The sequence below is a fragment of the Mus musculus genome, chromosome 10 (assembly GCF_000001635.26).
Source record: "Mus musculus strain C57BL/6J chromosome 10, GRCm38.p6 C57BL/6J".
Classification (NCBI taxonomy): domain Eukaryota; kingdom Metazoa; phylum Chordata; class Mammalia; order Rodentia; family Muridae; genus Mus; species Mus musculus.
The window spans coordinates 4,275,979-4,289,554 of NC_000076.6; the positions used below are offsets into that span (position 1 = coordinate 4,275,979).

A 13,576-nucleotide genomic window follows, 5' to 3' on the forward strand; every position below is an offset into this window, starting at 1 on the left:
CAAAGAATATTTTTGGAAAAGGATTCTAGTCACGTCCAAGGCCGTTGGTGGGGAGACGGGAAGAGATGAGACTTGTTAGGGAGATGGATGTGTTTAAGGGGATAATGGAAAAGGGATGCTAAAGTCTCAGTTCACCCAGGGCGTAAGAGCCACCCGGGAGGTGGAGAGGCTTTAGAGACGCGCCGAAAGCTTCTGACGCAGCAAAGCACAGACGGAGAACATGTCTGCCTTCCATCCCGAGAAGGCCGTCTCGATGGACACCCTAGATCTGTCCATCTGGGGGACAGTGTGGGCTGGAGACAGGTGGGTAGGGAGGCTGCAAAGGGAGACTGCCAGCGAGCATTTTCAAAGGACACTTTTGGCTCAGATCTCTGCCAGGTCAGTGAAATTTGAGCAGGATACAGGCTTGGCACGGGGCAGACAGGACCAGCGAGGGGACAAGCAGGAAGGCTCAGCAGGTAACTGCACTTGCTTGATGCCACCCCAAGCTAGATGACTTAAGTTTGACCCAGAACCCACAACAGAAGGAGAGAAGAGACTCTAAAACTCATCCTCTGACTTCTGTACACATGCGGTGGTAACTGTGTGCCCAGACTTAACACAGAAACAGCACATATCCCCTTCCCCATTAATAATAAAGACCTGAAGCTGGGCGTGGTGGCGCACGCCTTTAGTCCCAGCCACTCGGGAGGCAGAGGCAGGCAGATTTCTGAGTTCGAGGCTAGCCTGATCTACAAAGTGAGCTCCAGGACAGCCAGGGCTATACAGAGAAGCCCTGTCTCGAAAAACCAAAATAAATAAATAAATAAATAAATAAATAAAATAATAAAGACCTGAAAGCTAGGACAACAAGAGAAAGCAACCAACTCTCCAAATTTAAAAATTACAGTTACAGCACATGCCTGTAATCCCAGCCCTGGAGAAGATCGACAGAGGAGAATAATGATGTGCTAGTCAGATTGGGTTACAAACCAAGTTAAGTCAAACCCTCTCCCAACAGCCTGAGTTCCAGGACAGCCGGGGCTATACAGAGAAACCAACCCCCAAAAAACCAAAACCAAAAACAACAACAAAAGACCGAAAACCAAAACACAACACTGCCAGTGTTTTCCAGGCTATCCGGGTTCAAGTGATGGTTCTGGCTCTGCCTCCCAGGCATTTGAGCTCAAGTCGAAGGAGTGGCTTCACCTAAAGGGAGAGTCACTTAGATGGGAGACTTTTTTGCTTATTTTTTTTCTAAGATTTATTTATTCTTATTTATATGAGTACACTGTAGCTATCTTCAGACACATACGAGAAGAGTACATCAGACCCCATTACAGATGGTTGTGAGCCACCATGTGGTTGCTGGGACTTGAACTCAGAACCTCTGGAAGAACAGTCAGTGTTCTTAACCACTGAGCCATCTCTCCAGCCCTTATTTGTTTTTCTAGGCAGCTTTGGCTACACAGAACTCCTTCTGTAGTCCAGACTCGTCTTGAACTCACAAGAGACCTGCCTGCTTTTGCCTCCCGAGTGCTGGGATTAAAAGCAAGCACTACCACTGCCCCACTGAAGGGAGACACTTGTAACTGTTAAGTTGATACAACCTAAAATCAGCTGGAAAGAGTGTCCGTGAAGGATTCTCTAGGGCAGGTTGGCTTATGGGCATATCTGGGAGATTGTCTTGATTGATGGGGAGAGACCCAGCCTGAAGGGGAGTGGTCCCATTCCCTGGATTGAAGCCCCAAACTCTAAGAAAAGAACTAGCTGAGCTGTAATTATGCACGCAGTGATATCTCTTTATTCTTGGCTGTGGATGTGGCTACTTCAAGCTCCCACTGCCTTAACTAGTGATGGACTGTAACCTGGAACGGAGATCAAATAATCCCTTCTCCGCTCAGCTCCTTTCTGTCGGGGTATTTTATCACAGCAACAGAAATGAAGCTAGGACATCACTTGTAAGTAATAAAATTTGGTTTACAGGAGGGTGCACCCTCAAAGATTTGAGTTTGAGGTCAGCTATATGGCCAGCGCCTGTCACAGGTATATAAATATGTAAGTGGGGGCTTCAGTAATGGCCCAGGCATCTTATACTTAGCTATATATCTCCTATAGTGCTGTTTCCCTGAGAATAAAGACTGGGTGTGGTGTGTCACGGAGGTCATCAATAGAAGTGGGTAATGCTGTGGAACCTGAAGGGAGGGGCAGAGCTCGGAAGTAGAAGATAAAATGGAAAGGCAGTGAGCTGGGCAGCTGCCAGAACAGCACTTACTCCAGCCAGCCAGACTTCTCCATCCGAGACAAGGTCCCTGAGGGTTGACCACACCCCTTCTGTTTGCAGGCCGAAGAGATGTCTTAGGGATGACTCGCTTTGGGGGAATATTGTTGCCAGTCTTTGCTATTTTGTGGGTTCTTTTTTCCACCTTTTATCCCCCCACCCCATCACTAGATAGGCGAGAAATGACAGAGGGAGAAAGAGATAGGGGTCCGTGAGTCTAATTTCTTTCTTGTTTCTTCTTTGCTTGTACTGGTCTTTGATACTTTGTGAGTTCTTCTTTTTCCATCACTAGATAGGAAAGAAAGAAGGGGGCAATCCTTAAATCTAATTTCTTTTGTCTTGTTTCTTCTCTGAGCATGACTGCTAACAAACTACAACCAACCCCCTTGAAGCAACACCGCCTATCAGGGCTTTAGCATTTATATACCCTCTGAAAAGTTCTCAGAATTCCAAACGTCACACAATCACAGAAAAAAAAAACTCTGCTAGAGCATACGGCAACTCATAATCAGCTGCTGCAGACCACCTGAAGCAGCCTGTATCCCACACCTGGGATTAAAACAAAAGATATTATTCTTATAATATTTCTGTGTTTTTAAAGAAACCCAAATTCCAAAAGTGTCTGTAGTGTAATGTGCATGTCCCGTGCCTGCTTTTGGGCTTGTGCTGAGGACAAGGCCTTTGGTGGTTGCTCTCCTTGTTAGTGTCTGAGCGTGTGCTTGCTTATCAGTGGATCCGGTGCAAGCTTCTTTTCCAAATGTTCTGATGAGCCAGGGGTGGTGGCACACGCCTTTAATCCCAGAGGCGGCGGGTCTCTGAGTGTGAGGCCAGCCTGGTCTGCAGAGTGAATTTCAGAGACAGTCAGGGCTACACAGAGAGACCCTGTCTTTTTTTTTTTTTTTTTTTTTTTGGTTGGTTTTTCGAGACAGGGTTTCTCTGTGTAGCCCTGGCTGTCTTGGAACTCACTCTGTAGACCAGCCTGGCCTTGAACTCAGAAATTCACCTGCCTCTGCCTCCCGAGTGCTGGCATTAAAGGCGTGCGCCACCATGTCCGGCGAGACCCTATCTTAAAAAACAGAAACAAAACAAAACAAAGAAAGTCCCAATTATTATTATTATTCCTACTAATGCTATTATTATTTTGTGTGTGTGTGTTAGAGAGTCTGTCTTGTCTCTGTTGTGCTGCCCTCCAGGCCGGCTGGCACTGGAGCTTCCAAGCACTTCTCTCCTGTTTCTGCCTTCCATCTCACAGGGCCTGTTGGGGTCCCGGATGTAATTAAAGTCTTTTTTAATTTAGGTTGCAGAGACCTAACCCAGGCTTGCTTTTCGTTAAAGCCATCTTGCAGCTCAGGTCACTTTTTACTTCTCTTGTTTTTTAATTTTAAGCACAGTTTCATTCTGTAGCGAAAGCTGTCCTGGAACTTACTATGTAGCCCAGGCTGCCTTTAGCATGTGATAATCTTCCTGATTCGGCCTCGTAAGTATTATGATTGGAGGTATGTGCCGTCATACTGGCTAAATTCTCCTTGATATTGGCGATCCTCTCTTAAAGTGTACTTTGACCCACACAGGATGGCACACACCTATAAATCCCAGCAGGAGAGCAACTCCAAGGCTAGCCTGGGCTACATAGTAAACCTATCTCCTAAGGAGAGGGATGAGGAAAAAAGGAGGGCCAGGGAGATGGCTTAGTCAGCAGTGTGTTTCTCATACAAGCATGATGGCCCGAGCCATGTCCCCAGCATCCAAGTGAGAAAGCCTGGCATGTACCCACAATCCCATCTATCCCTGGGGTTGAATGAACAGGATCGATCCTTAGGGCTTGCTAGCTAGCCGGTCCAGCCAAATTGTTAAGTTGCAGGTTTTATGAAAGACTATAGCTTAAAAACTTAAATTGGGGCTGAACATGGTGGCACATGCCCTTAATCTCAGCAGAAGCTGAGATCTCTGAGTTTGACGCTAGCCTAGTCTACATAGCCAGTTCCCGGCCAGCCAGGGCTACTTAGTAAGACCCTGTCATAACAAACAAATAACAACAACAATAGATATAAGTTCAGGGCAGCAAGATTGCTTGATGTATTAAGGCACTTGCACCCGGCCTGAGTTTGATCCCTGAAGCTTGCAGGGTAGCAGGAGATCACTTGCTCCTTGAAGTTGTCCTCTGACCTGGACACGTGCCCCATGCCATGGGTGGATGAGTGCACGTGATCTCGTACACACAAGAAATACACGTAATACAATTTGTGAAAGATGAGCAATTGGAGAAGACCTAGCTTCCATTCACACACTTGCACCTGTACCACCAGTTCACACACATACATGCACACACACATACAGGTGCTTCATTGTGACTTGGTAGTTTTCCTTCATGAAGGGTATGTTGTTATGCAGTGTGCAGTGGTGGTGTTTGATTTGTAGTTCTTAACTTTTTAAAAAAATATTTATTTATTTATTATATGTAAGTACACTGTAGCTGTCTTCAGACACTCCAGAAGAGAGAGTCAGGTCTCATTATAGATGGTTGTGAGCCACCATGTGGTTGCTGGGACTTGAACTCAGGACCTTAGGAAGAGTAGGCGGTGCTCTTAACCACTGAGCCATCTCACCAGCCCAGTTCTTAACTTTTTAAAATATATTCATTTTTTTCTCTCTTTCTCTTTCTCTTTCTCTTTCCTTCCTTCTTTCCTTCTTTCCTTCTTTCCTTCCTTCCTTCCTTCCTTCCTTCCTTCCTTCCTTCCTTCCTTCCTCCCTCCCTCCCTCCCTCCCTCCCTCCCTCCCTCCCTCCCTTCCTTCCTTCCTTCCTTCCTCTCTCTCTCTCTCTCTCTCTCTCTCTCTCTCAAGACAAGGTCTTACTATATCATTCTGGCTTTCCTAGAACTCACTCTGTAGACCAGGCTGACTTTGAACTCACAGAGAAATCTTCCTGCCTCTGTCTCCCAAGTGCTGGGATTAGAGGCATGGGCCACCATTCCTGGCTGAATTAATGTATTTAGATAGATGCTTCCTGACCCCAGGGTTCACAGGTTTGCGCCCTTATCCTTTGCTTTAATGATTGTTAGATTTTATACATTTGGTTCTTAGCAATCATTTAAGCTAAGTCCTAGCAGACATTTTGGAGAATGCCTTTTTAGAAGCTTTTGTTTGGAATTATTCTTCACTGGGGGGGTGAGCACTAAATTCTGTAGACAGTTCCATGCTGTGCCATCTCTACCCTGAATTTATACTTGGTTTGACACTACAGTGCAAATGACAGGTGAGGTGGAACAAGATGGTCTCTAGATCACTAACAACTGGCCACTTTTGTTTGTTTCAATTTTTGAATCGAAGTCTCACTGTATATCCCAGGCAGGCCCTGAATTCAAGGCAGTTTTCCTGCTTCAGTCTCCCAAATGATGAGGATACAGGTGGGTACCATTACACATCCACTCTCCATGATCGATGTTTGTTTGCTTGTTTGGTTGGTTGGTTTGGTTATTTTGTTTTTTTGAAACAGGGTTTCTCAGTGCAGCCCTGGCTTTCTGGAACTCTCTTTGTAGACCAGTATGGCCTCAAATTCAGAGATCTTCCTGACTTTGCCTCCTGGGTGCTGGGACTAAAAGTGTGTACCACCACCTGGGTTATGAGAATTTTTTTTTTTTTGGTTTTTCGAGACAGGGTTTCTCTGTATACCCCTGGCTGTCCTGTAGCTCACTTTGTAGACCAGGTTGGCCTCGAACTCAGAAATCCGCCTGCCTTTGCCTCCCGAGAGCTGAGAATTTTTTAATTGCTTCAGAAATGACATATACAAGCAAATCAGTATTTAGAGTTGAGCTCCAACTTCTGTATTGTAACTGTGGACATTTAAATGGAAATTCGAAATCTCTCTGCTCTGTTTTGTATAAAATAAGTCACTCACACGGTAGGGAATGTTATAAATGTTGTCAAATCCTTCCTTATTATCACAGTTTCTCCCAGTCTTGGCACAAAATGGTAAATAAAAGTGAGGCAGAGAATACTGGGCTGTAATGGAAACAAAACCCAGGTTGGTTGAGTTTTATACACACATACTCTTGATTGCAAAGCCTCAAGGGCTAAAATTTCCTTGAAAGAAATTCAAGTAAGTCTTAAGTAAGCCTTTTGTTTTGTTTATAATAAACTAAACTTGTTTGCTTTGATCAACATGAAAACCAGTACTTCTTTTAGTAGAAGCTGGAGTCTTTAGATAAGATTTTTTTAAATTGCTATTCTATGTGGAGATTTTTGTGGTGACAGACTGAGACCCAACAGTGCTATCTAGATTCTTGAAAACAGTGAGATTTCAAGTCAAGTCCCTTATGACATGAAAGAATGCGAGGAATGCGAGGAATCAGGGAAGTAGGCCACGGTTTAAAGTATTACACTGGCCAGAGAAAGCTTCTCAGGCAGTCTCTCTGAGCCCTGGAACCCAGCAGATCCCTCTCCCAGAATGCTGCCATCTTTTTTTTTTTTTTTTTTTTTTTTTTTTTTTTTTTTAAGATTTATTTATTATTACATCTAAGTACACTGTAGCTGTCTTCAGATGCACTAGATGAGGACGTCAGATCTCATTACGGATGGTTGTAAGCCACCATATGGTTGCTGGGATTTGAACTCAGGACCTTGGAAAGAGCAGTCGGTGCTCTTAACCACTGAGCCATCTCTCCAGCTCTAATGCTGCCATCTTAAGCAAATTAGGCGGCAGGCAGGATGAAGTTGCCATCTCCATCTCTGGAGAGCTGGATTCAAAGTTCAGATTCACTGTTAAAGCCTGTGTCTCCAAGAAAAGGAAAGTCATATGTGGGATTGAGATATATATATTTGTGGCTGTGTGAACCTGAAATAGATTTTATTTTAAAGATTGATAAGTAGGAGCTTCCCACTCTTTCAGAGGTCCTGAGTTTGGTTCCCAGAACCCACATCGGAGGCTCAGAACTGCGTATAACTCCAGCTCCAGAAGATCTGATGGTCCCTTCTGGCCTCTTTGGGAACCCACACACAGGTGACATATACTCTCATAGACGAGAAATACACATATTAAAATAAACTAGTAATAGTCATAGGCAAGAGAAGAGGAGTAGGGGGAGAAAACAGGAGTTAAGTACCCTTAGCAAGAAAAGGAAGGAGAGTCCTTTAAGAAGAACTGGGGATCTGGGCTGCTGGGAATACAGTTCAGTTGATACAACACTTGGGCATTACACATGGCCCTGGGTTTCATCTGTAGCAAACTCCTGTTATCTCAGCACTTGGGCCAGCTTACTCTACAGAATAAGAGGCTATCCTGGGGTACAGGAAATCCTGTGTGCAAACATACACATAAAGCGAACTGGGGATCCTCTCTGGTGATGTTAGGCACTTTAGGGGGACTGAACTTGACCGGGTAGAATTACAGATGACCACGGCACCTGCGGTCTATGGAGAACTTGTGCTTAGGGAAACTGTACTTTGCCCAGAATTGTAAATTAGTGCTCCACCATAAAGGCTAAAACGGCGAATACAGCCAGTGAGAGAGGCCTGCCCTGTAATGGGATAAAACCCAGGACGGTTGACCCCCCCCCCCATGTGCGCGCGCGCGCGCGCGCACACACACACACACACACACACACACACACACACACACACATATACTCTACTGAAAAACCTCAAGGTTTTCAAAGGAGAAAAAGGCTCAACCTGGTGACATGATTTTTAAGGTCCCACATGGTGGGAGGAAAGAAGTAACACCTAGGATTTGTCCCCTGGCCCCTAAGGGAATTCTGTGGCATATGCATGCCCACACACAAATGTAGTAATGTGTGTTTAATTTGGGAGACAAGGTCTCTGAGGGTAGCTCACACTGACTCAAATTCATTCAGTCTTGCTTCAGCCCTCCAGGCTCTCCCACCATGCTCACTCACAGCTAGAACTGAAATAATTTTTAAACGTTAAAAGAAAATCTCGCCAGGTGTGGTGGCACACGCCTTTAACCCCAGCACTTGGGAGGCAGAGGCAAGCAGATTTCTGAGTTCGAGGCCAGACTGGTCTACAAAGTGAGTTCCAGGACAGCCAGGACTACACAGAGAAACCCTGTCTCGAAAAACAAAAAAACAAAAAACAAAAAAGAAAATCTCTTTGAGTAGAGGAAGGGAGGGCTGGTTTCATGTTGTGTAAAAGTAAGTTTTCTGCAGGACTCATGGGGTGGCACACACCTGTAATTTGAACACCAAAGTCTCTGAGGCAGGGGGATTGAAAGTTAGAGGCTGGCCCTTGAGCAATGGCTCAGTGGTTAAGGGTGCTGACTGTTCTTCCAAAGGTCCTGAGTTCAAATCCCAGCAACCACGTGGTAACTCACAACCATCCTTAATGAGACCTGATTCCCTCTTCTGGTGTGTCTGAAGACAGCTACAGTGTACTCACAACAATAAATAAATCTTATAAAAAGAAAAGAAAGAAAGGCTAGCATGGGCTGCACTGTGAGACTTTATCCCCATATATATTACTACGTTTAAATTCTTGTTTATCGCCAGGCATTGTGTAAACCTTTAATCCCAACACTTGGGGAGGAAGAGGTGGGAAGATCTTCAAGGCCAACCTGGTCAACAAAGCAGGTCTACAAAGTCAGAGCTGCACAGTGAGACCCTATTTAAGTGGGAGGTGCCCTAGTGTACAGAAGATGGGAGAAAAGGAAGAGGAAGCCCAGCCCCCCCCCCCCCCAGAAGTTTAGGGTAAGGAGCTACAAGTTCAAAGTGTTACTGGGAGAAGTGGGAGGAGCCACAGGCACTGAGTGATGCTGGGAGAAGTGGGAGGAGCCACAAGCTCTGGGTTTGGGGGAACTGGCTGAGATCTGTTCTGATATGTTAATAGGGACCTTGCCGTTCCTCCCAGGTTTCTTTGAGACCTAACAAAGTCTGTTCTTTCCTTTTGACTTCCCATGGCCTCTTGGGACTGAATTCAGACCTTCAAGCCCTTTAACCGCAGCCACCTCGCCCCTCCACCAGGATTTGATTTAAGTAATGGATTAAGTTTTGTTTTGTTTTGTTTTGTTGGTTTTTCGAGACTGGGTTTCTCTGTGTAGCTCTGGCTGTCCTGGAACTCACTTTGTAGACCAGGCTGGCCTCGAACTCAGAAATCCGCCTGCCTCTGCCTCTTGAGTGATGGGAACAAAGGCGTGCGCCACCACGCCAGGCTTTTAAGTTTATTTTTTATGGCACTGGGGAATCAAACCTATGTCCTGTGCCTCTTTTGAGACAGGCTATCCCTGCTAGGTAGGAGCTCTTGATCCTCCTGCTTCAGCCTCCCAAGTGCTGAGGTTTGGAGCCCAGAGCCACCCTACCTACCTATCCCTTTTTAAAAAATCTTATCTTCTTATTTAATTGCAGCCAGATGTGGCGATAGTCAACAGGGCGAGGCGCATAGGAGATGAAGCAGAAAATGGGGCAACAATAGGGATGGTTTAGAAAATTTAGTTTCCAGAACTCTCAGAGTTGACCTTATTGTTCAAAGAATCCAGATAACCTGCTTCAGATTTCATTCGACTTTCTGACTGCAATAATAACTGTTTACAGGTTTAATTTCAAGCCCCGCATTAAGCCTTCGCACTCTCCCTCACCCCGTTTTCTAGGGCTGGAGACAATTGGACTACTGTGGAGTTTAAAAGCTATAAATTACTATGTTCCTCAAGCCCTTGCCCGATCCTGCAGAGTGAATACTAGATTTGTGCCTGTGTGTGAACTTGAAGGAAGAGCAGGGAAGGGTCAGACAGCCTGCTTGAATGGGGTTGCAAATTCCTCTGCTGGCAAACTCGAGTGCAGGGAAATGTCACCCGCTTGTTGCTTTTTATGGTCATGAAGAAGGAAAACCTCCAAGGCTTTCGATCCCTTTGCTGGGAGTTGACCAGCTGCTTTATTTCAGCCTCAGATATAAAGTCGGAGCTTCAGAAGGCCCTGATTTGTTTTTGCCTTGAGTCTGATCACCTAAAGCGTTATAGTTTGATTACTAGAGAAGAAAAATAACCATACCTTGGGAATTATAACAACCCGAACTTTTTGGTTTCTTGAGACAGGGTTTCTCTGTATATAGCCTTAGCCGTCCTGGAACATGCCCTGTAGACCAGGCTGGACTCAAAGATCTGTCTTTGCCTCCCAAGTGCTAGAATTAAAGGCATGTACCACCACCATCAAGAACTCTTTTATAACTTGTATCCAGGTTCTTTGAAGAGGTGCGGCCTCATTAAGTAATGGAGAGCACCTGAGGAAACTATCTAACATCAACCTCTAGCTTCGACATGTATGTGCATGTGTGAATATGCAAACATATACACAAGGAAAAGAAAATCACTAACCTGCTGAAACACTTGGGCGTTGGCCAGAGGGTTCAGCAAACCTTACAACCAACCTTCCTCCTCTCCCTGAGACCTACTACCCAGTGGAAAGAGAGAAGCAATTCCACTTCTACAAGTCGTCCTCAGAACTTTGCATGTACACCCTGCCCCCACACACACAGAAGTTAAAATTATAAGTTTTTTTTTTAAATCAGAATATTTTTTACATATTATATTGACTTGGGAACATTAAATCTGAGAAATCTTTTTGTTTGTTTGTTTTAGTTTTTCGAGACAGGGTTTCTCTGTGTAGCCCTGGCTGTCCTGGAACTCACTCTGTACACCAGGCTGGCCTTGAACTCAGAAATCCGCCTGCCTCTGCCTCCCAAGTGCTGGGATTAAAGGCGTGCGCCACCATGCCTGGCAAATCTGAGAAATCTTATTTATGGCATGCTGGCAAGGCAGAAAGAAAGACTTACAGGGTTATTTTCTTTTCATCTGCTTTGGCCTGGGACCACCTGCACCACATCATTTCTTGCTGAAGATGGATAAGTGCAGGTTGTGTATATTCCTCTCCACTGAGGGGTGCAGAGAGGGTGGTTTTAATTTTTTTAAATGTCTTTATATAGATGAAATCAATAGAATTCCTTGTTTTCCTGAAGAATTATTTGTTATTTTCTGCTCATTTTGACTGCTTTTAATTGTTTAGCATTTGTGTGTGAAGGGAGTCTGCTGCTTTAAGTAAACATTAGTGTGAGTAAAAATTACTTGGTGACACCACTAAGTATTTGCCTGATCCCAATAGTTCTTGATTAACAAATTGGCCAGAGTGAAATTTTATATGTAAGCATGATTTTGGTAATGTTCAGCATAGAGAACTTGAAATATAATTTTCAATGTACAACAATAAATGTTTTTTGTTTTTTTGTTTTTTTTTTTTTTTTTGGTTTTTTGAGACAGGGTTTCTCTGTGTAGCCCTGGCTGTCCTGGAACTCACTTTGTAGACCAGGCTGGCCACGAACTCAGAAATCCGCCTGCCTCTGCCTCCCGAGTGCTGGGATTAAAGGCGTGCGCCACCACGCCTGGCTTAAATGTTATTTTTTTTAACAAATCTTTTTTTTTTTTGAGTGATGGGGCTGGAAAGATGGTTCAGTGATTAAGAGTACTGGCTGCTCTTTCAGAGGACCTGGCTTACATTCTCAACACCCATATGTCCATGGCTCATACATAACTGCCTGTAATTCCAGCTTCCTGAGCTCTGATGTCTCTTTTGCCTTCTCTAGAAGCCTGCACATAGCTACAGTACAGCGCACTCACGCACATACAAGTAAAAATAGATAACAAAAAACAAACCGAAGCCGGGCGTGGTGGCGCACGCCTTTAATCCCAGCACTCGGGAGGCAGAGGCAGGCGAATTTCTGAGTTCGAGGCCAGCCTGGTCTACAGAGTGAGTTCCAGGACAGCCAGGGCTATAAAGAGAAACCCTGTCTCGGAAAAAAAAAAAAAAAAAAAACAAACCGAAACAAAAGCTTTTAATCCCAGCATTTAGGAGGCAGAAGCATTAAGATCTGAGTTTGAGGCCAGCCTGAGTTCCAGGGAATCTTTTCTTTCTTTCTTTCTCTCTCTCTTTTCTCTCCCTTCCTTCCTTCCTTCCTTCCTTCCTTCCTTTCTCTGTCTCTCTTTCTTTCTTTCTTTCTCTCTCTCTCTCTTTTCTTTTTCTTTTTTCTTTTAAAGTTTTACTTATTTATTATATGTAAGTACACTGTAGTTGTCTTCAGACACACCAGAAGAGGGAGTCAGGTCTCATGATGGATGGTTGTGAGCCACCATGTGGTTGCTGGGATTTGAACTCATGATCTCTGGAAAAGTAGTCAGTGCTCTTAACCGCTGAGCCATCTGTCTAGCCTCAGGGCATCATTTTAAACATCAACCTTTATCCTCTACATGCATGTGCCTGTATGCAAACATACACATATACACACCATGCACATGGAAAAGGAAAACACGGGAATAGACCTGCTGAAAAACTGAACTTTGAAAACCAAAACTGGTGATACAGAGCTATAGAGAGAAACCCTGTCTTAGACTGGAAAAAAGGCAAACAAAACCAAAACTTATTGAATGAAAGTTAGATGTAATACAAAAAACTATAGGAATTGGTTTTGTGTGTGACAGAGGGTGGTGCTTGCGTGGGCGTGGTTATCCATGCATGTGTGTGTTTGTTGATATTGGGTGTCCTTGATCTCTCTTGTCCTTGATTGGGTTTTGATTTTTTTCAAATGCTTTTTACCTTTATCTTTTTATTGTATGTGTTTCACGGTGTTTATGTGGAGGGCAGAAGAAAACCTGTGGGAGCTACTTCTCTCTGCCATGTGGATTTTGGGTCGGTCTTTAGGTTGTCAGTCTTGACCGCAAGCCCCCCTACCTCCTGAGCCATGTTGTTGACCGCTCCATTTTAGTTTTGAGAGTCTCTTCCCGAATCTGGAGCTCACAGGTCAGCTTACACTGACTGGCTAGCAATCAGCTGGGATCTTCCAGCCTCCATCCCTCCCAGGGTTGGAGTTACAGGTACTCACCACTCAGCTTTTCGGTGGTGCTCCAGTCTTTGTAGTTAAAAATGAATAAATCCTGGCGTGGGGTTACGACCCACCGAATGAAAGACACACACAGCCTTTATATTTTAATATGCCTTAAGTAGCTCAATAGCTGGGCAACTGCCTCCCCTCCATGCTGTTAAGAGACCACTTTCCCATCAATAACTCCAAGTGACTACTTACTAATTTCTAGGTTTCATCCTGGCTGCTCTTAATTCCAATTAGTCAGCCCTCTGGGCCACGTTCTCTTGGCCCAGAGCCCAGGGAGCTCTCCTTGCTTCTCTACTCCATGGTGACTTCCATCTCTCTCCTGCCTGTTGGAAGCCTTCCTGTGGCTCACAAGAAACACCTGGGAGGCAAGCAGGGGCTGAAAAGGGAGGGGAACTAGGCGGTCGAGAGAAAAATGGAGCTAAGTCAAGATTCCTGATC

The 13,576-nt window shown here is 44.7% G+C and overlaps 1 protein-coding gene and 1 long non-coding RNA gene across 2 annotated transcripts in view; one reads left to right on the top strand and one right to left on the bottom strand.

Moving 5' to 3' along the window:
• Nucleotides 1-13,576, top strand: part of Akap12 (A kinase (PRKA) anchor protein (gravin) 12) — a 93,143-nt gene that overhangs the window by 9,650 nt on the left and 69,917 nt on the right. The gene's annotated exons all lie outside the window — the stretch shown is intronic.
• Gm40592 overlaps nucleotides 1,400-13,576 on the bottom strand; it is a 33,333-nt gene continuing 21,156 nt past the window's right edge. Inside the window, exon 5 of the long non-coding RNA XR_003948988.1 lies at nucleotides 1,400-2,548. This is a non-coding gene — a long non-coding RNA (predicted gene, 40592). The remainder of the gene's footprint in view (nucleotides 2,549-13,576) is intronic.